The sequence below is a fragment of the Ostrinia nubilalis genome, chromosome 18, assembly GCF_963855985.1.
Source record: "Ostrinia nubilalis chromosome 18, ilOstNubi1.1, whole genome shotgun sequence".
Lineage (NCBI taxonomy): Eukaryota > Metazoa > Arthropoda > Insecta > Lepidoptera > Crambidae > Ostrinia > Ostrinia nubilalis.
In genome coordinates this window covers 8,093,155-8,117,029 of record NC_087105.1, presented here as the reverse complement: position 1 = coordinate 8,117,029, position 23,875 = coordinate 8,093,155, and the positions used below count along the sequence as shown (strand labels likewise).

Here is a 23,875-nt window from a genome sequence, read left to right as displayed (position 1 = left end):
TTTTGCAACCACAAACTGATTTGTGTAAGAACTAACGCTTACTTTTAAATATAACAAAGATGTATCCTTTTAAGTACGTAGTTATTGTAATTACATAATAACAATAAGTAATATGCTAAGGTTGAGTTCTACCACCTTATTTTAACCGTGACTATAACCGTAACCTGCGTTTTTTGTATGGAATTTGACAGACTATTGACGTTTGTTTAAGTTTAAGTAAGGTGGGGAAACCTAGCCTAAACTTAAGTATTTTCCTTAACTTTAACAGTCTTGTTCTAAGCAACCAAATACAAACATAAAATCTGGTGTCTTTTCGTCTGATTCAATTAAATCCTCGCTAACGACGTTCATTTTTACGACATTAGCGTTTTGTTTATTCTCCTGGCTAATTACCCAAATCAACATAAAAACGTTTATTTTTCGTTCAGCACTGCTTCTTACAAGATTAATGTTCCTTTACTCCTCCCAAACTTACTCAGAGTGTCACCATAGGGAGAAATCAGAGCATTCGTATCCCTAATATAGAAAACTTAACGGGATAGACGCTGAGTTACTTCGTTTGTTTCAACCGAATGACGTCCACTGTTGGACAGAGGCCTCTCCCGAGGATTTTCTCAACGATCGAGGTACTTGAAGGATAACACAATTTTGTTTTCATGTTTATTAACCGTTGAGTCCCTAGACTTTTTAGATTGTTATATTTTATAAGTATTTAAACATACCAATTTATTTAATAACGTAAAAAAACCATTTAAATCCTATGAAAACCTTTTCGACTTTTACGCTGACGAAGTCGCGAGAAAAAACAAAACAGAACATAATGAGAAAAGTATTGGTTAATCGAGACTTTCATCGAGAGTTTCATCAAGGCTTAGTTAGCATTTTCTAATTAATATACATTGCAATCAACGACAACACCGTCAACCATTTTGTTTGCTTCCAAAAACAAAGGACGTGTGTAATCTGCCGTGTTATTTGTCTGCGCCCTAGGGAGGAATCGGAGTTTTCGTCCCAAAGCAGCAGCGGTGCCATTCTTCACAATTTTCATCGGCACTCTGAGAATTACAATGTGGCAAAGGCGAAGAAAGAATATGGAAAGTGGAGACATTTACCTACAGTACCTTACAGTGACTAGTTTAATCGGGATCATATTTAAATTCGACATCCGTAAATAGAACGTTTGCATTTTTGGCTTATGAAATTGTTACTTTGAACTACTTAGTGCTAAAACTGTCGAATTATTACTATACTCTGTTATATGACAGAAGGCTCTTTACTCGTACAAGTATTGTCTCGTCGTCAGCCTTTAAGCTCTAGAATATTTTTTAGATTACGGTGGAGTAGAATCCAGTTCTAAAAGGTGTTTAGTATCAAGCACGATGCTCTATGACCATTTCTCTGGTAGGGAAAAAGACATACCAACCGAATTGAGAACCTCATCCTTTTGTTGAAGTCGGTTAAATAAACAACATGGGCAAAACCGCGAACCAAGATAATTTTGAAAGAAGTCATGATCTACCTTTCTTTATATCAAAATACCTTCGACAGACTAAAAAGTCGCAAACTTTTGAAAGAATAATCTTTTTCCAAGAAACCAAACTTGTTTGAGAGTTTCTGGCGACTACCCAACTTACTAAAACTAATTATTTTTTTGCTGTGTAAACCCATTTTAAATAACATACTAAAATAAATCTAAGTGAATACCTAAAAGCGACTGAACAATCACGGACATGTAAACGGCTGTCTAGCGCTATCGCGATCCACGCTATCTCAAGCGGCGGATCAGCGCCGTCTTCGGGACGTGGCACTGGCATCACTCACATGGGACACTTGACTGCGGACTGATTTTATATGTGGTTGTATGTACGAGTACGAGGTAGGAGTATGAAAGCGTAATTTAAAATATTATTTAACAAATAAATGCAGCTAATATACTCGTACATATTTGATAGAGATTTAACAATTGCAATTTAATTAAACGTTTGGCCTGCTGCTGATGCTATCGTGATCTCAAGCGCTATCTCTAGCGGCGGATCAGCGCCGTCTTCGGGACGTGGCACTGGCATCACTCACTGGGACACTTGACTGCTTACTGATTTTATATGTGGTTGTATGTACGAGTACGAGTATGAAAGCGTAATTTAAAATATTATGTAAACAAATAAATGCAGCTAATAAAGTACTCGTACATATTAAAATTTGATAGAGATTTAACAATTGAAATTTAATTAAACGTTTGGCCTGCTGCTGGTGCTATCGTGATCTCAAGCGTTATCTCAAGCGGCGGATCAGCGCCGTCTTCGGGACGTGGCACTGGCATCACTCACTGGGACACTTGACTGCGGACTGATTTTATATGTGGTTGTATGTACGAGTACGAGTATGAAAGCGTAATTAAAAAAATATGTAAACAAATGAATGCAGCTAATATACTCGTACCTACCGTACATAATGTATTTGATAGAGACTTAACAATTGCAAATTAATTAAACGTTTGGCCTGCTGCTGGTGCATATCGCTATCTCAAGCGGCGGATCAGCGCCGTCTTCGGGACGTGGCACTGGCATCACTCACTGGGACACTTGACTGCGGACTGATTTTACATGTGGTTGTAATGTAGGTATAGAATAATAAATAAACAAATGAATGCACTTAAGATATTTGACGGCGTCTTAATAATCTCAATTTACGAAAACGCATGACCTACATCCATGGTGTTATCGCGATCTCAAGCGCTTTATCAAGCGGCGGATCAGCGCCGTCTTCGGGACGTGGCACTGGCATCACTCACTGGGACACTTGACTGTGGGCTAATTTTAAATTTATAAGACAACAGTCAAACCACACTTTTTCGTTACAAAGCCTAATAGCTACAATTACAAAAACAGGTACCTCAGAATTTAACTTGATGTGCTGCCACATCGTCCGTATTAGCACAGATTAATAAATAAATTAAGCACTTTGTATTAGCTCTATGATGACAATGTCTATTTATAATGGGATCAGTACTTTCAGGTTTAGTTAAAAAATATTTAAGAATCTTACAGATTATGTAAGTAACAAGCTTGAGTAATCGCGTTTACGTAAAACGAATAACTGTCTTAGTGCGACACAATCGCGACAGTCGGAATACACGCGCTATCTCTGGAGGCAGATTGGCGCGGACGTCCCAGCGCGGAGGTGTCATTACTCACCCTCCGTGAACTGTAGGGAAATGTAAGCGAGGAGACATGAGTTTGTGAGTTGGTTTATTAATTTATTTCGTTTTAGCTCGTCGTTTTAGGCAAGTGACGTCTATTTTTGGAAGCCTTTATCCAGCAGTGGATGTCTTTCAGCTGAAACGAGAGAGAGAGAGAGAGGCGTATATTTCTGGCATTCCACAAGGATTTACTCAACGGCCTTCCAGCGACTTTAGATCGTCAGTCCACTTCCAACTTTTAAACGGTCCTTTTAGCTATTGAGTGCTTTATCTTCACAAGCAGTCATTGCACAAAATCATAACTGTCCCTTTAACCTTTAGTGCTAAGCTAAATAAGTTTGTGTTTCGAGTGAGCTCGCCTCAATAGTCCAGCGGAAGCGGGTTTCTAACCAGCGTTCGACGGATCTCAACTTTGCGAGTCCATTGACAACGTTGGTTCATTATTGACATTGATTCCATTATTTTATACCATGATGAAGTATCGTAAATTGAAAACGTCATAATAAGGAAAAATTGTTATCCAAAATCGATGTCAGAAAACGACATTTTTTATAATATTCATTATTATCTGACCTTTCAAATGGAAATAATTGCCTCTTACCATTAAGAATTTAAGCGTTTCATATTATCCTTCGATTATCGATTGTAGATACTTGATTGTAATTAGAAAGTACTAATGGAATACAGTGCTTTCCGATTAGTCGTAATAGCTATAGAACAAGCGTTTTAATGAAATTATTTTAATTGTGATGTTATGTACAGACGACGGCATATCAAGCTAAATACTGGGGTCTTGTGTAGTTGTAATAAGAGCGATACATATACAGGGTGTCCCAAATACAATTGATAACCTTGTAATAACCAATAAGCCTTACTATGGTCCATCTAATATAAAATTATATCACGGTTTTCGAGATTTAAAAGTTTCTTTGAATTTTTAGAAAATTGTCACCTGCGATTACGATGCGAGATTACGAATTAAGTTTTCCTTTGCTTCTTTTAACTAGTTTGTTGAAAAAACTAATCAGAAATGGCAACTTTCTAAAAATTAAGATCTTTAAATCTATCATATTTTCACTAAGGTCAATATTTTGATATTATAGAGATCTTGAGGAGGCCTATCGATAGTTATCCATTTGTTTTTAGGACACCCTGTATTGTGTGATATATTGTACTCATAGCAATAATAACATCCTACACCCAAAATATTGGCAGCATAAAGTTTCACAAATTAATAACGAAGAAGTTTGAAGGAAAGCCCAAAGATACACATAACTGTTACGGGTCTATCTATCACAATTAATTTGTTTGTTTACTAGAGCAAGTTATTACTTATGTATTGTAGGGGTTGTTTAATAATCACAACGATCAATGTTTGTTGTTTTGTGCAAAAGTAAAATACCTACATAGTACATAATCCTTTTGTACAATAATCCTACTAATATTATAAATGCGAAAGATGGATGTCTTGATGTCTGGATGTTTGTTACTCTTTCACGCAACAACTACTGAACGGATTTTGAGGAAAATGTACAGTATTATTGTTTATAACCCAGAATAACATATTGGCTATAATTTATGACGATCTGTGACAGACTAAATTACACGCGGATGAGGCCTAAAAAGTAAAAGTTAGTATTTTACTTTTGTCAGAAACAAAAACTGTAAACATGTGTACAAGTATTGTAAAGTGATACACTTTTCTGTCTTGCGATGAAAATAATTATTTTAAAACGCTTTAAAATTCAAACCAAAGCAGTAGTAGAATGTAGTCTAACGCCCGTATTCACAAACATTCTATGAGGTCTCACAATGCGCGTGGACGCACAGGGTGACACACGAACCAATCACAGAGCTCTATTCAATGCTGTGCGTTCGATTTGCTGCTTCACTTAAGCAAGCATCGTTTGTGAATACGGGCGTAAATCCTCTGTTAGTAAATTAGAGAGACGCGCTCCTCAGTGGAGAGTAAAGTGACCTGATGATGATGATGAATAATTTTAATGTGATTAGATACCTTTGGACCTATAATAAACACCACAACTAAGAATTGTTTAGGTATATTGCGTCATACCTGAGCACAGGGTGTATGTGTACCATAGCTTCATACTTACATACGAGTATACCCTTTACTACGTAAACTTTATTGGTAAACGGTTACCGTTCGCTTACGGAACCTGAAACTTTGGAAGAGAAATAATTAACCTGAGCCTTTCGTTCAGCGATGGAAACTTTTCTCATACGCATGTTGGAACGTTTTACCGAATCCGAAGTATTTGATTGAAACCCAGCACTAGGTCATAGCCCAACATTAACAGTGGCAGTGACTTATAGCGATAAAAAGATGATGAATCAACTTCAATTTTAGCGTAGTTTTTCCTAATATACCTAAATCGTTTCGTTCCAATTTGGTATTAGGTAGATGATGTACAGTAAAGTATACAGGGTGAACCAAAAATATTTGCAAATAGCAACACTAAACTTGATTACTCGAAAACGGTTCGAGGTAGGGACGCGTGGGTGATGGGATACTATGCATAAGTTCATGAATTTTTGTCACTATGGAACATTTCACGGGAAATCGCGTGCTTTTAGTGTATATTTTTGACCTACCTTGTACTTATTACCCTATACTTAATAATAAGCTAAATAACAAACGTCAGAGTCAGAATCAGGTAGATAGGTAGCTGTCTAATATACTGTAAAAACAGCATAAATCAAATAAAACTCTTAAAATAATAATGATCTTCTCCAGTCAAAACGAAACGGAACGTCATGATTTGAGAGTTTTACTATCTTCTTCAGTGATGTAATTAAATTAAACAACAGGCTGATCCCGTCAAGCTGTGACTAGGCGCAGGATTTTACTAAACATGACTACTAAGATATTTCGGGACCACAATAGTACAATTCTAAACAAATAACCCAAATTGTTTAACCGATTTCACCTGTGTTGTCTATTTATCCGTGAAGCCCAGAACTCGTCTCTATTTGATTACCAACTAGTTATTTTATCTTACTTGTAGGTAGGTTGGTACTAAGTACAAGGGAGAAAATGTAATCATTTTGAACACACTTTTGTTCGTTAGCAAAGATAGAGGTTCAAAACAAACAAGTAAAATTATATTTACTAAAACCGGTATTAGACATCTCGTAGTAGGTATTTAATAAAATAATAGTAGTACTATCATAGTAGGTACATTAAGTTTAACCCTGTGGCATCTTATAAGTATAAAGATTTAATTAATTAATAATTGCCGTTTTGCAACAAAAATGTATAAATCCATGACGTGTCGACTACATCAAATAAAATGTCCATAACTTTGATCACCAAAACGTGACACGCACTGTTTAAAAAGGTCCCGGTGTTGCCACGCTCAACGATTTCGGATTAAAATTTCATCAAACTTCATCTTGTAATATTTTCTGTAAACAGGCCAAAAATCACACGAGCACCCGAGCGACCGCATTTGCTGTAAACAAACAAATTTAATTACACGGGCAACCCTTATGTTGGGATTCAAACCAAATAACGTTTGACCCAGCATAATAAATACGCTATAATTTAACGATTGGATAAATCGGAATATTACGTTAGCGATTGCCGTCACGTACATGTAACGATTTTTGTGCATCGCGACCGGCAAATAATGCAAATATACACGATGTAAGCCCCGATATATTTGTTATTGGATTTAGGATCGTTTGATATTGGATTGTAGCTTTGGGAAATGTTTAGGTATTTTTTGGCTTGTAATTCTGAACAATAGTTTTGAACTAGTTTTTAGAAAGATATTTTATGTAGGTGTAGAGGTATTATTGTTGTGAATTTGAGTTTCCCGACTCAGTGGGTTTGTGATTGTTCTAGATAAAGTAAGGATACTGAATAAAAAGGCTTTTCTAGGAAGGTTATACACGGTTACGGCTATAATTTATGAATAATAATAAAGGTAGGTATAATAAGTCGGAAAGGTAAAATAAGTTCCAAAAGTTTAGCTTGTGCTTTATGTAAATAGTTACAGATAGGTTACCCAAAAATATAGAGTGAAAGAGTTCTATCTACTATCATCATCTTTTTTAAAGACCACACCACATACCAAGCAAGTGAGCGCCTTCCCGCAAGCAAAACTAGGTCATCAGTTCACTAGGAGGACTCTAAAAACACTTTTATATAATTTTAATGTGCTGAAAGATAACCACCCCGGTCGTTACGTTTTGAGAAATGTAGCTGAATTGACGAAACCTAAAATTTTAAAAGCGCATATTTTTTTTGACAAAAATAACAATAGTCGATTTGTCAAACCACTAACGTAATTATTAAATTCACTGTCAATCTTATAAATTGGAAACAAATTGTACCTGTTCTGATAAAATATGAAATGAACTGGACGGGCGTGTTTAACGAACTGAATAATATTGTGTCTCTTTGCTCTTTCGCTGAGCAAATCTCATTTTAATATCATTAATTTGTTGACATGATTTCATATGTCAGAGGGAAATGTTGAGATTTTATTTATATCAGAACTCTGTTGGTAGAGAAAGCTACTCGATTGATGTCTAATAGGCTAGATGACAAAATTTCAATTATTTGTCCGTCAGACAGATAATAATTAGTAAATATTAGACTCATATTTTATATTTTCTTTCGTAATTAAATAATAACAGTGCTACATTAAAATGGCGCGTTACGTCACGCTTGAGTAGATTTTTTTACTCAAAAGTGACGTCACGCGACATTTTATTCGATTATGAAAAAAATTAAAAAATATGGGTCCAAATTTTTTTTATTATGTCTGACGTAGGTACTAAATAGAATTTCGATTTCATTACCCAGTCATCATCCCTATTAAACTATCTAAGGATATATTGAGCCTATAATATTCTGACTTTCTTGAAAAATATGAACATGAAAAATCACTAATTACATAACTAAAAAGCTATCATTAGTTGTAATTGAAGACCTAGTGCGAGTAAATGGCGCCAACTTGAAAAAAAAACTAGATTTTTGTAATGATGTAAGCCGTTTTAAGTACCCATATTCCCACAAGTATCATATAAAAATAAATAAAAATAGTTGATAGTACCTACACAATTATAAAGTATTAAAAAAATACAAACAAGTTTTACGTATTCTTATTTTTTTAATACTTTATAATTGCCCCTAAGTTTTGTAACGTTTCAAAAGATTCAATAGATAGAAGTCGCATAAACTTCAAAAAATGTTAACGAATTTGTTTTTCACGATGTAATGATTTCTGTAATATTTCTGTCTTCATTTATAAATGGTTGTAGAATTTCTAAACATTTTATTTTCTAATAGACTGAGATTTCAATTCATTGATATGTTTGAAAACTTTCACGACAGCTATTTATAAGTTAAGATTAAAATCTTTATGAAGGCGTACAAATTGAAGTCTGCAACATTCTGCGCAATTTCAGAACCAAAGCATTTCAATTTAAAGTTAGGCCTCACTATGACAGTACAGTTTCAAGCACCTTTTCAATTAGGAAATTCAGTACTTCGCAAAAATATGAAATTCTTTTGTCACAATCGAATCGAGATGAGTTGCCGAGGTGTTCCGAGTGGCGCCGAGCTCGTACGAATAGCTCACCTTTGGAAAATATTGCCCAATCGGGAATCAGTGCGCGTTGGTGCTTGGACGCGGGCGGTCGTCGCGCTCCGCAGCCCAAATGTACGTGCGTGCGGGATCACACATTAATCGACTATTAATTATTATTGTGCTACAGTGACATTAATTGCACTTGTTGATCGGTGGTCGCGTTTGTGATTTTTTGCGTCCGACTAAGAGTGCTCCGTGGAGTTTGTATGTAGAAATTTTGATGCAGGTTTTTTAATGAGCTATTTTGAAAACAATCGGGCGTTTGCTGATAGTATACCGATGCGATCTTATCTTCTGTTGCAGAATATTACGTATTTTTTTAATTAAGACCTTAATCACAGGTAAATTTGGCTGTTAGTAGTACGTACCTAAGTAATTTTAATTGATTTGTATTAATAAAATACGAGTAGGTATAACCATAGGAACTTTCGTTTATTTTGCATCAATAGGAAAGCTTTAATGGCTAACTACATTTTTTATTATCTATATTTTCTACGTCAAATTACTTAAAAATATAAAAGTATGCCAAAAGACTATAACATCGTTCTCTAATTTACATCTCCGTATCGTTAAAATATTATGTAGAAAGCATTTTTCCTATGCCATTATCTTGAAAAATCTGGAAAATGTATTTCCTGTATCATAAATCCCGAGATCCTATAATAATGCTGCTGTACTTTACTGTGACATGCGGCTGTAGGTCAGGCAGTTAACCATTGCAGTTATAACAGTTACAAAAATACTCGTAGTACTCAAACAAATAACTGGCTTTCAGGCTATCAGGCTATCATTTGATTTTTGGTATTTCATATATCAACCAAAAATGACAGTCCATTCATCTGACCGTAATGGTAATCAAAATGTAGGTTTATTAGTTATTTACAACTAAAATTAAGCTTTTTAGGTATCATAAATAAGCACGAAATACGCTCACAGAAGCTCTAAAGCCACGTTATCGCGAACATCCTACTAAAATGCGATTATCATACACAATACGACAGCCTATAAACGAAATTTGTTGAATAAGGAATACCTCTATTATATTCCTTCGTTCTTTATCCTAATAAAATGTATTGACGTGTCAATTTTCCCTTTCGTAGACTAGACAAGAATACTGATATTCGGCTAAAAGGAAATAGGCTAATGTTGGGCAAACCAGACGAGGTCAAGTACTTGGTAAATTTTGGGCTAGGTAGAATGATTGGCCGCATTCTAGCATATGAGGCAACGTTTTTGCTTTCAATGCTATGTTTGGACTAGTTTTCGACGTAGCTGTGAAGTAAATTAAAAACACAGTTTGTAATCAAAATGTTATGGTTTTGGAATATATCAAACCATATTTTAAATTATTAAAATTCATCTGAGCTATATAGGTAAGTAGGCTAGACCAAAAGTTATGTTAGTGATATGCTACAGAATATTTTACTCCATACAAACTTTTTATCACTTCACTAGCTCTGCCTCGCGGTGTAACCTATGTGTTAGTCCAGGATGTCAGCTAACTCCATATCAAATTTTATTAAAATCTCTCCAGCGGTTTAGATGTGAAGAAGTAACAAACATACATACTCACAAACTTTCGCCTTTACTCGTATAATACTAGGGCACTATTTAAGTTGTGAGCCTCGACATCATAACGTGTTGTTAGACGACATCTGATACTTTGAATGAAAAGTTTGTGATTTTTGACTATAACCTTGTTCAAAACTTTTTGTCATTTGAGCACGTTTTCCATTATTAACATTGAATTGAAAAATGTCTTGACCACAAAAACGTCGAATTGACTTGCGGAAATCTTCGCGCGAAAATTTATTATGACTTTTGACGTGGTTAATCAATACAAAACTGAAGCGGTCAGCTAAATTTCACTTTTGGTGATAAAGATCTATCCTTTACCATTGTAAAACGCTAGTTTAAGAAGTATAATATTGTATGTCATTGGCTCATCAGTGAATTTTGCGAAAGTCGTCCAAAACTACTAATTGTGGCGGAAAACATTGATGTTGTCAGAAAAATGGAAGAGAAATCTCATCATGTGATATATCGTAGGATTGAGATAATCCTAGGCATTAATTCCACCAGCAGTAATAAAATATTGTATGACCATATTATGGTTAATACGTTTTTTTCTCGCTGGATGTCACAAAATTTTTCAAACGCTCAATAGGACGCTTGTGTCGTTTAGTCCTTGGAAATGTTTGATAAATAAGTTTAAAAAGCTTTAAGAGCCGTTTTTAAAATTGTGACAGTTGACGAATTAAGGATCTATGCATAATGATCTTGAAAATAAACAGCTATCGACTATGGAGGTGTTTTAAGATGAACCAATTCCAACAAAAGTCCCATGCGCTCGGAACACTTTGAAACTTACGGTCGCCTATTTTTCCGAAATATCCGATTATGTGACAGAAACGTCACTAGAGAAATTTAGAATGGTTAATTCTTAATAGTAAACAGCCACTTTTTTCCCAAAAGTCTTCAGTTTAATAAGGGAAACTGACCAGCTTAGTCAAATTGCCATTCGTGACGAAAATGTGAGCTTTTACACGTCTCGTCAAACAACTGACTATTTGAACACTCAAAATATGAAATAAACAGGTCCAACGCTACAAAATTCTTGCTTGGAATCTAAACACTTATTTTGGTACCCATATATTAAAATTAAATGCGTGAACAGCGATTTATGTAGCCAGAAGCAACAGACGGTGCGGTCAAAAACCATGCTTTAGAGGTGCCTCAAGCTGAGTGGAAAAAATGCTATGAAAAGTATTTCGGACACATTGAAAAGTACATAAATCATGAAAGACAATACCAATAAACGCAATCAATACCATTTTAATAATAAACTACTTTGTTTTCATAGTTAGGCTCACAACTTAAATAGTGTCCCACGTATTAGTGTGATGACTTATTGGCTTACGCCCGTATTCACAAACATTACTATGAGGTCTCACAGTGTGCGTATACGCACAGGGTGACACACGAACCAAAAACAGTGTGCTTACCATGAGTTTACGTTAGGTGTGCTCGCTAGCGAGTACGTCAAAAAAATATATTTTATAAAGATTTTAGTCCTTGAAAGTCCGCTGTACAATCTGTCATACATTTAATGACATTTTTTACGCAGCGCAGTCACTAGCGACTAGCGAGCACACACGTAACGTACTAACTCATGGTAAGCACACAGAGCTCTATTCACCGCTGTGCGTACGATTCGCTGCTTCACTTAAGCAAGAATCGTTTGTCAATACGGGCGTTAGTCTCTAAGTATCAAGAGTTACATTATTCAGACTTAAGGTTTCAGGTGGAAGAAATAATATGAAAATATATTACACGTGACAGTTGTTATATAATTTTAACCATTCTTGTCGCAGTAGGGTAAAACAGTAAAGTGTTTACCTAGTGTTACCTAAAAGCTCTAATTCAACCTATTTTCGGTCGGTTATTTGAAGGATTCCGTAGAGCCGGCGTTTGCTTTAATATTAAAACTTGTAATTACCCTGCAAGATAATCCTATGGCATTATTTTATTACACGTAATACGAAATGCCAAGGCAAACAAAACATGCCATAGTTTTAATTACGTGGATATTATAATAACATGTTTACTTCTAAATGTTTTTGTCGAGCGTTTTCTATCAGTCAAAACAAATAAGTACTTTTCTCTTTCTCACACGTATAATTCATTTTTTACTAGTTAATATTATCGCAATTAGTTTTTATCAATTGAAAAAATATTAAATTAGAATTTAGGTTGATACACTATACAGGATGGAATTTTGTAATGCCACCTGGAGGGAAAGTACGCTTAATACTGTACATAGAAAATTTTACTGAAAGAAAACATTCCTTTATTTTTTAAAAGAATTCATTACCATACCATACAATTTCTGTACATAATTAAAATAATTTAAGATTTCATGGGTTTCTTTTCATTTGATTTATCAAGTTTGTTAGAGAGATTTCATCCTTATACTTAACCCAAACGATCGATGCAATAAAAATACAGGATGTAATTTTTAACAGATTTTAGTTGGTTCAATTCCCGGGTGTGGCAAGCATTTTTTTTGAAATTTTTGAATGCAGTTAGTTCTATTTCTTTTCAAAAAGAAAGAAATGTTTTCTTTAAGAAAAAATTTCCAACTACAATATTAAGAGTACTTTCCCCCCAGGTGGCATTACTAAATTCCACCCTGTATATTGGGTTGTAGCAAAATCGCACGAATAACCACTATAAGTGCTTGATATGCTATCTTTTGTACCTAGAAAGTCGAGAAGGTTGGTTTTATATCACCGAATTCCAGCTAATGGCTGTATAGCAGTCTAGCAGATTTGTATAAAAGTAACGACCTCTATTTACACTTGCCCTCTACGTTTGAGCTTCTTTTGTTAATTTTGGACCTAGCCCCACAGTAATATGCCCCAGTTTTGTACTTAGAAAGACAAATTACAACATTTTGTAACAACTGCTACTGTTTAACAAACATTAAGTATTCTAAGTCCTTCAATGTCGGCCTACTTCGTTAAAAAATCTTTCCTAGAAACACTTCAGACTTTGAAATATCTGAAACTCCACTAAGCGTTTCGTTTAAGCTTAGTTTGGATCAATTAAATATAATTGACTCCTACATGTAATTTTGAGTAAAATCTGAATCCACATAACTCAGTCTTTCAGATAAATTCGTATTTTGTTGATGATTAATATTAGGTACTAGCTTTTGCCCGCGGTGTTGCTTGTGTAGACTTAGGTCTAAAATTCTGATTAATCCCGCAGGTTTTATGTTTTAGCAAAAGCTTGCAAATATGCATTTACTATTTCACTTATGAAACATGAAAAATTATAAGTTGTAATTGTAATGCTCCCTTTTAAAACGTTTAGGTGTTTTAGCTAAAGGATGCACATAAACATTAGATTCATAATAGAGATACCTAAATAGTACCCTTAGAACAAAATCGCTGAGTCCAGCTTCTGGTGCCTATGCAAATATTCAAGGATGCTAACTCAGCACCCTAGGTGTGAAGTGAAACCGTAGCGTACAGACAAAAATACTTGTTTATGTACAATATTTAGTATTGGCAACGTCAAAATAAAGTCAAAACACATAACATAACATGTTAAATTAACCTTAATCAGTCAGTCACATGTCTTCGACCTTCTTGGCCGGTTCGGGCGTCGAGCTTGTGCTCATGGCCCGTGCAGCATCTCGACTGGCTACTGCCAGTCGGTGGTTTGACGTCGCTTGGCGACGGACTGCCTGGGCTTCTACCTGGCACCACTGTCCCGCCCTCGGCGCGGTACCAGCCCACCGGGTGAGTCGACGTTGGTCGAGGCCCAGTGAACGACCAGCGAGCGGGCGGTTCCTGGATGCCAGGGAGCTTTCAGGCAGTCACATTTATGTTCTGGTGTTGGTTTCTCTTAGTGCGGGCGTTGGGCCGTCACTATTTTGAAGCGGGGCTTCGGTGCTGCGACAGCTGGTGCTGTGACTGCTGGTGCTGTGGCGGCTGGTGCGGAGGCGGGTCTCGCAGGCGCCGCAGGCTGGGTGGTGTCGGCGTCCTCTGCTTCTGGCAGCAGGAGGTCCCGGGGGAGGGGGCGGTTGCCCGGGGGGCGGGCTGGTGTAGGCGCGATGTTGTGGAGATGGCAGTGGGGGCCGTTGTCCGCGCGGTCATACATGACCCGCGCCAGGCGCGTGATGAACTCCTCCACTGTCTCCACGTTGATGTCCCGGGCAATGACGTCATTGCGGACGTATCGCCCCGCCCCGGTGATGACGCGGAGGGACACGTTCTGCTGCGCCTGGATCTTCTCCTTGTTGGTTCGGGAGATGAGGGGGTACCACGCTGGGGCCGCGTAGGTGAGGCGCGACCGGACATACGTCTTGTAGACCATCAGTTTGGTCCTCAAGGGGAGCCGCGAGCTGAGCACCGGGCGCAGGATGGCGCGCGCGATTTGGGCCTGGCGAACCACATGGGTCACCTGTGGCCCCATGCGCAGCGAGCGGTCGATGCGGCACCCAAGGTAGGTCACCGTGGTCTCCCAAGCGATGCCCTGGTCACGTAGCGTGAGGTGTGGCGGTGGTTTCCCCGACCCGAACGCTATGGCGGCGGTCTTGCCCACATTGACTGCGATTCGCCAGCGGTCTAGCCAGGGGGGCAGCAGGTCGAGAAGGCGCTGCATCCTCGCAGTCGCCACGTTCATGCTGCGCGATGAAGAAATGAAGGCGCTGTCGTCAGCAAACAACGCTAACGCCACATCCCGTTCTCCCTCTCGAAGATGGTCGCGGAGGGTGGGGATGTCGTTGGTGTAAGTGGCGTATAGCGTCGGCGACAGACAGCTGCCTTGTGGAACGCCTGCCCTGATGCTGCGCGGCTGGGAGGCCTCTCCCTCTACGACCACGGTGAACGTGCGGTCGCGGAGGAACGAGGCGATCAGGTGCACCAGCGCAGGAGGGAGCAGCGGCTTGAGCTTGTACAGCAGGCCGACATGCCAGACCCGGTCGAAGGCCTTCTCGACGTCGAGGAACACCCCGACGGAGCGGTGGCCCTGGTTCTTCTCGTCGGCCAGCATGTGCAACACCCTTACCAGCTGCAGTGTGGTGGAGTGGCCGCTGCGGAATCCGAATTGCTCGTCTCTCAACGGGACGAGCGGGCGGACACGGCGCAGCAGCAGGCGTTCGAAGAGCTTCGCAAGGTGGGACAGCAACGTTATCGGCCTGTAGCTGGCCGGGCTTCGGCGGTCTTTGCCAGGTTTGGGCAGCGTGATGACGCTGCCGGTTTTCCACGCACTGGGAAAGTGGCTGGTGCGCAGGATGCCGTTGAAGATGCGCGTCAGCGTCACCATCGCTCTCCCAGGCAGGTTGGTGATGGCCGCGGAGGAGATGTTGTCTGGGCCGGGAGCCTTGCGCTTGTTCAGCCTCAGCGCAGACTTGCGGAGCTCAGCGGGGGAGATGAAGTCGTCCCCGCCGAGCGGAGGCGGCGGAGAGGACAGCATCTCCTCGACGCAGCGCCGCACGTGGTCGTGGTGGGCGGTCGTGTCCGCGTCGGTGGCGGCGGGGTGCGGGGTGAACTGCACCTCCAGGTGGTCCGCCAGTAGGCGGGCGCGGTCTGCCGCCGCGTAGTGGCGGGCGCCGGTGGCGTCCACCAGCGGGCAGGTTGATGTGGGCGGCCTGGAGAGCTGTCTGTTCAGCTTGAAGAGGTCAGCGGTGCTATCTGTTACACGGTCTATGTGCTTCTCCCAGCTAGCACCGCGCCATTCCTTCACCGCTGCAGACACCTCGAGTGTGAGGCGGTTGAGTTCCGCCTTGATTCTGGGGCAGCGAGTTGTTGCCCACAGGCGCCTGAGGTCGCGTTTCTTGCGCAGGTCCTTGGTGATGTTGGCGGGGAGATCGTCCCGCCGGTTGCTGGCCCTCGTGCAGACGGTGGTTGCCGCTTCTTTGGCTGCCAGCACGCGCGAGGTGAAGTGCTCGACCGCTGCCTCCACTTCCTCAGCGTTAGAGAGGCGGCCCTCGAGAGTCAGGTCGGCCAGTTCCGCCTTAAAGGTCGCCCAGTTGACCTTGGCGGGTGGTTTGCGGGGGTTTATGGCGTCAGGGCGGGGCGCCAGCGTCACGAGGATCGGCAGGTGCTGCGTGTCCAGGTCGTATAGTGCCTCGACTTCGATTGGCCAGGGCACGTTGTGGGACAAGGCTATGTCCAGCACGTCGGCTTTCCGGGCCTCGTCGGAGGGTATGTTGGTGGGGGCCTGTGGTCCGTGGGTGGTTATGTTTCCCCTCTCGCATATCTCCAGCAGTCGAACGCCCGCAGGGGTCGTCATGAGCGATCCCCATACGGGGTGTTTGGCGTTGAGATCGCCGACCAGGATGGTGGGTGTTGTGCCGGAGAGTGCGGAGAGGAAGTCGCTCTCCACTACTTGTGATTTGGGGGGGCGGTATGCTGCATACAGGCGCAGCTCCTCGCCTCCCGCGTGTATCGCTACTCCTACTGTTCTGGTGGAGGAGTAGGACAGGAGCTCGAGCTCCTCGTGCACGATGTCGCGCCGGACGAGTGCTGCGACTCCTCGGTAGGGTCGCCCCTGGTCCGAGATCTCGTCGCGGCGGTACACGAAGTAGTTCGGGACCTTGAGTGAGTACGCTGGGGTTAGGATGGTCTCGCCCAGGAGGATTACGTGCAGGTCCTGCGACTGGGCGAGAAGGCGGAGCTCCTGTGTCCTGTTTCTGATGCCCCCCGGGTTCCAGTACAGGACACGTAGGCCGTCTAGTGGCGTTGGCTGATGAGCGCCAGTCCTTGGTGTGCTACCCCCCTCATGTCCTCTCCGTTGGCCATCGCCAGTAGGATTGTCTGCAGGATTTGCAGAACCAGGAGGAGGAGGGGGGTTTCGGCGTTTGGGGGCATCGGTGCGGCGGTGGGGGCGGTCTGTGCTGACCACTGTGGGGGCTGCGCGATGTTCGCGGTGGGCGCCTGTGGTCGCACGCGTGCGCGGGGGTCCTGCAGTAGTACCGGGCGCGGCTGCAGGGGAGCACGCGCGAGGGGTTGGGAGCCTGTCGTGGGCCACGGGACGCCATGCCCAGAGTGGGCGGCTTGGTGGGTTGGTGGCCCCTGGGTAGGAGGTGGGAACCTCCATGCTGGGGCCAATTGCGCGTGGGGGTTGGGTGTCCTAGCGCGGTTTGAAGGGGGCGCCTGTGCAGCGACAGGCTGACCAGGAGTGGAAGGGGGAGGCTGATTTGGCGCGGGTCCCACCATGGGTCCGGCCGCTCCCTGTTGGGAGGAAACTATTTCTCCGGCACGCCTCTTGCTCCTTCGGCGGGCCCTGCCTGAGCGTTTCCGGCGTCGCGAGGACGCCGGTGCAGGTTGGGGGCGGGCTGTGCGGTCTGTTGGAGGGTTTGCGGGGGCCATAAGTGTTGCGCCCTGTACTGGGCCTTCTGCCGTCTGGTGTGTGTTGGACAGCACCGGGGCAGGGCGAGGTTGGTGAGGCGCCGGAGTAGGGCGTGGTTGCCTCGCTGTCCCTGGAGGGGGCGGGCGGGGGCCTACCTTGGCTGGGCGAGGTGGGTCTGGTATGGGGGGGTGCGTTTTGGCCCCCTTTGCGCGTGCCTCTCGCATGAAGGCGGGGCAGCGGCGGTCGTTCGCCGTGTGCGCGGCTTTGCAGTTCGCGCACTTGGGGGCGTGGTCGCGCGGGTGGGGGCAGTCCGCGACAATGTGCCCCTCTCCACAGCGCACGCATCTCGGCGGGCGGTGGCAGCCAGCGGAAGCGTGGCCGAATGCCTGGCAGCGGTGGCATTGTGCAGGCCCGCTGCGTCCTCGCCAGGCCTCGATGACAATGCCTGGCATGTAGAGGAGCTCGGTCACCGCATAGAGGCGGGAGAGCTCCTGCTGGTCTAGGTGGTCCAGCTGTACGTGGTAGAGGCAGCCAGCTCTGCCCCTCCTCGGGGGGATGTGCCTCACGTGCTGGACGTGGTAGCCCAGCGAGTCCAATGCTGCTTTGAGCTCAGCGGGGTCGGTGTCTGCTGGGAGTCCGCGGATGGCCACTTTAGTGGGGAGCTCTGTCGGGAGCGCGTAACAGAACCAATGAAGGTCTGTATTTTGGCGTGCGGCCTCGACGAGGTGGCGCTGCACTACCCGGTATTCTTCGGGCGTACGCGCTATAAATCGCACCCCTGTCTTGAATGGGCGTGCGTTGGGGGGGTGGCCCAGCTTTTCGCTGAGCTCCCGGAAGTGCTGGGTCCAATTTGGTAGCTTCTCCACTACAATGGGTGGGTAAGCCCGTTGGGTGCGTGCGGTCGTGGCGGGGTCGGTCGTAGGTGGCGCTACGTCCATCGGCTCGACCTCTTGCCCCCGTTCCGGTTGTGGCGCGGGGGGGGAGGGAGCATTCAGTGTCGCGGCGTACGTCCGCGCGGGACTGTTCAACGCCGCGTAGGACGTTGGGGCCGTGGAGTTCGATGAGGCCGGCCGAGGAGCTACGTAGTCCAGGTAGTCCTCGTCGGAGACCACCTGGGGGGCCAGAGTCCCACTCGGCTGGCTACCTTCGGCTGTCGTGCCTGATCGGCCCTCCGAGGAGAAACGGGCCGAGGCCGAGGAGCCGTGGGCTGATGGAGATGCGGGCGCTGAGGCGGACCTGACCGGTGATGCGGTAGGGGTTCGCAGGGTGTTTTCCCCGCGGTATCCCGGGACATACCTCTCTATCGGTGAGACTTGAGGCTCCGGTGTCGACGCCCTTTGCTTCGGCGAGGGCCCGACTCTGGGTCTCTTCTCCTCGGAGAGCGATCCCTCTGAGGAGTCCGGGTGGTGTCTGGGGCGGCGGTGGCTGTCGCGGCCGGGGAGGGGGGCGGGGGGCCCTTGCTGGGTCGCTGCGGTCGGCTCGCGGCTGAGCGCGGCCGGGCGCTGCCTCGGCTGGCCGCTCGTGGCGGCGGCGGCGGGCTGAGCGGGCCTCGCAAGAGGCCTGTACGCCGGCTGGCGCTGTGGGGGCGGCACTTCCTCGCCGTCCGACATTTTGCAGGACGTGCAGGGCGATGGAATGTTGATGTTTTCGCGGGTCGGCGAAAAACAAGTTCCAGTGAGGGTAGTCGCGATGTTCGAGTACCTCCGTGATATTTTCGCAAATATTCGGTGGGTACTCTACGATGTCAATCTACCCTCACTATGCGCAATATTTTCACGGCACAACACAAAAAGCGTCACTGTCGCGGGTAATTGCGTCCAATTCGCGGAAGAGGGAGATAGCGATATCGCTCTCGACACTCGCACACGCACTCGCGACGATGGGACTCTCAACGCCTACGGCGGAGACGGGCGCGCGACGCGGTGGTGCTGCTTCGCACCGAGCTGGAGGGCGCGGCGACGGGTCTCGACGCTTCTGCGGAGACGAACTGCGGCGCGACTGGGTGGCTCGGGCGAAGGTGGCGGAGGGTATCGCGGCGGAACGGCTCGCGCGCGGGTAGTAGTCGGGCAGAGGGTCTACGACGCTTCCGCGGAGCCACACTGCTGCACACGACTACACTCAACGAACGCGATAAAACCGAAACGGCGGGCACCGAAACCTTAATAACCGTTAAGAACCGCAGCAGCAGGCAGCGCAGGACCGTGCATTGTGGAAAACCTTGGAGGAGGCCTTTGTCCAGCAGTGGAGGTCATTTGGCTGAAACGAACGAACGAACGAATGAACCGTTAAGAAATATGATTCCGCTTTTTAGTATAGAGGACAGAGCATTGAGCCTATGAGCAGACCACCGCTTTTTAGTCGGCCTATAGTTGGGCCTGATTCTAATTTGTATGAAGAATCAATCGGTGTAATGTGCGCACTTTCATACATGCCCATACTGATTAACTGCCCGACCAAACTATTGGCCGAAAAAAAATCGGTGGTCTGCGCTTAGGCTAAGTTGTCGAGTGTCGGTCCCAGTCATTGCCTCGGGTAGTTTCGGACTTTGAGCCTTGTCAAAAGTCTAGCCAGCCAGCCAGCTCATAGAGTCTGACAACGGCTTTCACAACTCACACGATTAGAAATAAGTGTACGCGTGTTCTCCTTTAAATTCCAATTAGATACTCTTGAGAATCATAACCTAGCTTTAAAGGTCAAAGATATAGGTAATTATTTATTTATTTATGCAAGTAGGCAAAGATCACTTTTACACCCTACCACTGCTTCGGGAATGTAGGACCAGTGATGCGAAGAAACAGCGCAAGAAACTCAGTCACTATCTAATAACTAAAGCTAGAGAGCAGTTTTTAATTTCAAATTGTAATGAAATAATCGTTTCAGTGGTTGTTTTCATCAAAAACACGTGTTAAAACACTTGACTGAAGCAAAAAGCCATCAAAACTCATACGAAAATAAAATAAAAGGAAAATTTGAGAAAATTGTGAGTATTCCAGCAATGAGCTTTAAAGCGACGTTTTTATATCATTAAACGGTTTATCTCATCCCGGTCTAATATCATCAACGGACCCACAAAAATTTTACTGACAATGCTACCATCATCATATTCAGACGATATGCACTCCCATTCCTCATTGCTACCTTTTTTATGTCACTCTTTACGATCCTGAGGGCTTATCTGGCCCTTTCAGCAAAATTAATTTCCAACTACCTTTTGGTATGAAACCTGGAAAAGGCTTTTTTAGAGTATTTCGTCTTCATTTAGGAGCGGTCTGCATTGACGCCTAATTTTTATTACGGTGTAAACTTTTTATTTTTTGGTGAATCAAGTCGGTCATACTACGGATTTACTACGGCACTATGACTTGCTACGAACCTGCTACGAACCTACTACGAAGTGTTGTCAATCGTCTACGCGCTACGAACATGAAGCTAGCTCTATTTACTATGATGTACGAGAAACGAGTTCGTTTTGATATCTTCGTATTTACATTTTTATTTATTTTTTTAAAAATTTTTTGCAAAGTAAATTATTATTAATATTTTTTAAAAATAAAACATAATTTTAGATCATTTAGGAACTATTTAGCTTTTAACCTTCTATAATTTTGTTTATTCACGCGGTTTCGATCTACTCTAAATAAATTGTAATCATTACCAATCAAATCATTAATTTATGAAGCTGAATAATCCGTATCAAACACATGCTCGGTGTTTACATTTGATACATTACGATATTAAAATTACGCCTAAATTAGTTGGGGCAGTGACATTTATTATTATTTATTAGTTGCCAACTCTCATAATTATCGTATAAAGCCGACGCTTGGTACAGTAATTTCAACTTTATGGCGTCGTTATTAGGACCCCACATTAAATCAAATGACTAACCGAACTACACACGCCAAATATTACCACAATATGGGTAAATAAGCTCACCTATTAATCTAATAAAAGCTACACTACTGATATCACTTATTACGTTTCAATTGTTTCTGTTAACAATACAATCATTTTCATAATTACGTGAAGTAGGTAGGTACCTATACATAATTCTATTTATTAATTCGAATTTGAAAAATATTTTTGACAAAAGTAATACACCAACAGAATCTAGCAATTTGAAAGTTTAACTACTCGTAAATGATAAAAAGTAACTCAAACACAGATTTAACTGTGTCACTTTCCGTGACGGTACTTCATTTTTTTTTTTGTATTTTGCAATTAGATAGATTTACTAAAATTTAAGACAGTTCTTTAAAATGGGACTTAGAGCGCTTTCACATACAGGCGTTTTTGTTGCGCGACTCTAGCGCTTCTAAGTCGCGCGACAAAAATGCCTATATTGAAAGCGCTCTTACTCGGAATTTTTGTTGTAATAAAATTAATATCGATTCAATATTCAAGTCTTACTCGGAATTTTTGTTGTAATAAAATTAATATCGATTCAATATTCAAGCTCATATTTTTATTAATAAAGTTTGCTTTGACAAATCCCATGTTACAAGACTACCGTTAATGGAATTTTAAGCCTTTGATCAAACTTTTGATGACTTGGGAAACAATAATCGATTTCAATATGGACCACTCACTACTTATTCAAGATTTGACAAATTTATCAGAGAGAAAATTATTATAAACGTTAACGTTGTATGGTATTTATGTGGAATTAATTAATTTGAAGCCTACAGAAAAAGGAAAAGGTACAAAGCTTTCATGTTTTGAATCGATGGATATTAATCGAATAATTAACCTAATTGAAATATTAAAATAAGACTACGTGGGAGTTATTCACATGAAGTATATTGATATTGTAAGCATGAAAGTATTACTGTTGTGTGTACGTGTACTTTTATACAGTTAAATCCTGAAGGAACACAGTTAAGAACTTTTATGGTGACACAAATAAAACTTTGCATAGGTACTTCTAATTAAAGCATTTTCTATCAATATTACTTTTTAGAACATATATGTAGATTTAAAATGTGACTGTAGTGTTCTTGAAGCATCATGAAAACACTACTTAATAGAACAGAATCTACGCGGACAAAGTTGCAGACAGATGCTAGTCAAAAGCCATTTGAATATGTATATCTAATACAAAAATCTTTATGAAATAACCATATAAATATTTTCAAATTTCGAAAAATATTCGCTGCGTAATTTATAAAAGCTCGCGTACCGTGAAAACTACTTTAAAAATTCGATGCAAATCAACGTTTGATAAAATGTTTCTCTCGATATAACGTGATTTTTTTGACACGACACGTTATAACATGGCGGCGACATCAATTGAAACCCTGAAAGCTTTTATAATAATTTAAAATTGTTTTCAGACTGAAAAGGCTACATGTGGTAAAAGTGATTTTTGTTCTAGTATGGTTCGCTGTTGGTTGGCAAGATTTAAAGTAAAGTGTAGATTGATAAACGTGTTTAGAATAAAAGACGAGAGTGAAATTTTTGAAATCTGTATTTGATTTAATCCGCACAAATAGGTAACTAGGTTAACAAACGTTTTTGGAAAATTCTTAGGCTGGATTGCACCATCTTACTATAACAGTGACTATAGCAATAACCGATGTTTTTTGTATAGAATTTGACAGATGTTTGATGTTTGTTAAAGTCAAAGTAAAATGGTGCAACTCAGCCTTAGTAATTTTATTGTTGAGTTTTCATTTTTCATGTAGCTGGCATCAGAATTAAGTGAAATGGCACGATGTTAAGTTCTATTCTAACGAAATAACTATTTTAATTCAAACCTGCAATATAAACCCTGGAAACAAATTATGCAAAATTACTCTTTAATTTTTTATCCTCTCCTGGGAATCGAAACCAGGATGTTTTTTGACAGAAGAACCACTAACCACTGGACCAATAAAATGTCGTTACTCTTATTTTTAATATTTTATCGATAACCTATCTTATTCGTCATATTATTATGAATGAATACCCGGACACATTTTGTTAAAACTATAAAATCGTATCACATATTCGAAATCTCAGTCTTCCCTCAATAGAAATTGCATTAATACTGCATCCCTTCTAAAACTTTTCCGAAACCAGAGCGGTTGAAAGACAATTACAAGTCTGTGTGGTTTGTTTGCGGAGTCAATACAGTCGAACTGTTTCTTCCGATCCCGACTCCCAATAGGACTGGACAATGGACAACAAACTTCGTAAAAGCCTCGCTTTT

At 42.2% G+C, this 23,875-nt stretch overlaps 1 protein-coding gene across 1 annotated transcript in view; it reads left to right on the top strand.

Moving 5' to 3' along the window:
* The first annotated feature begins 8,874 nt into the window (after positions 1-8,874).
* Positions 8,875-23,875, top strand: part of LOC135080809 (uncharacterized) — a 158,094-nt gene continuing 143,093 nt past the window's right edge. Inside the window, exon 1 of the mRNA XM_063975531.1 lies at positions 8,875-9,024. The gene's annotated coding sequence lies outside the window, so the exon portion shown is untranslated. The remainder of the gene's footprint in view (positions 9,025-23,875) is intronic.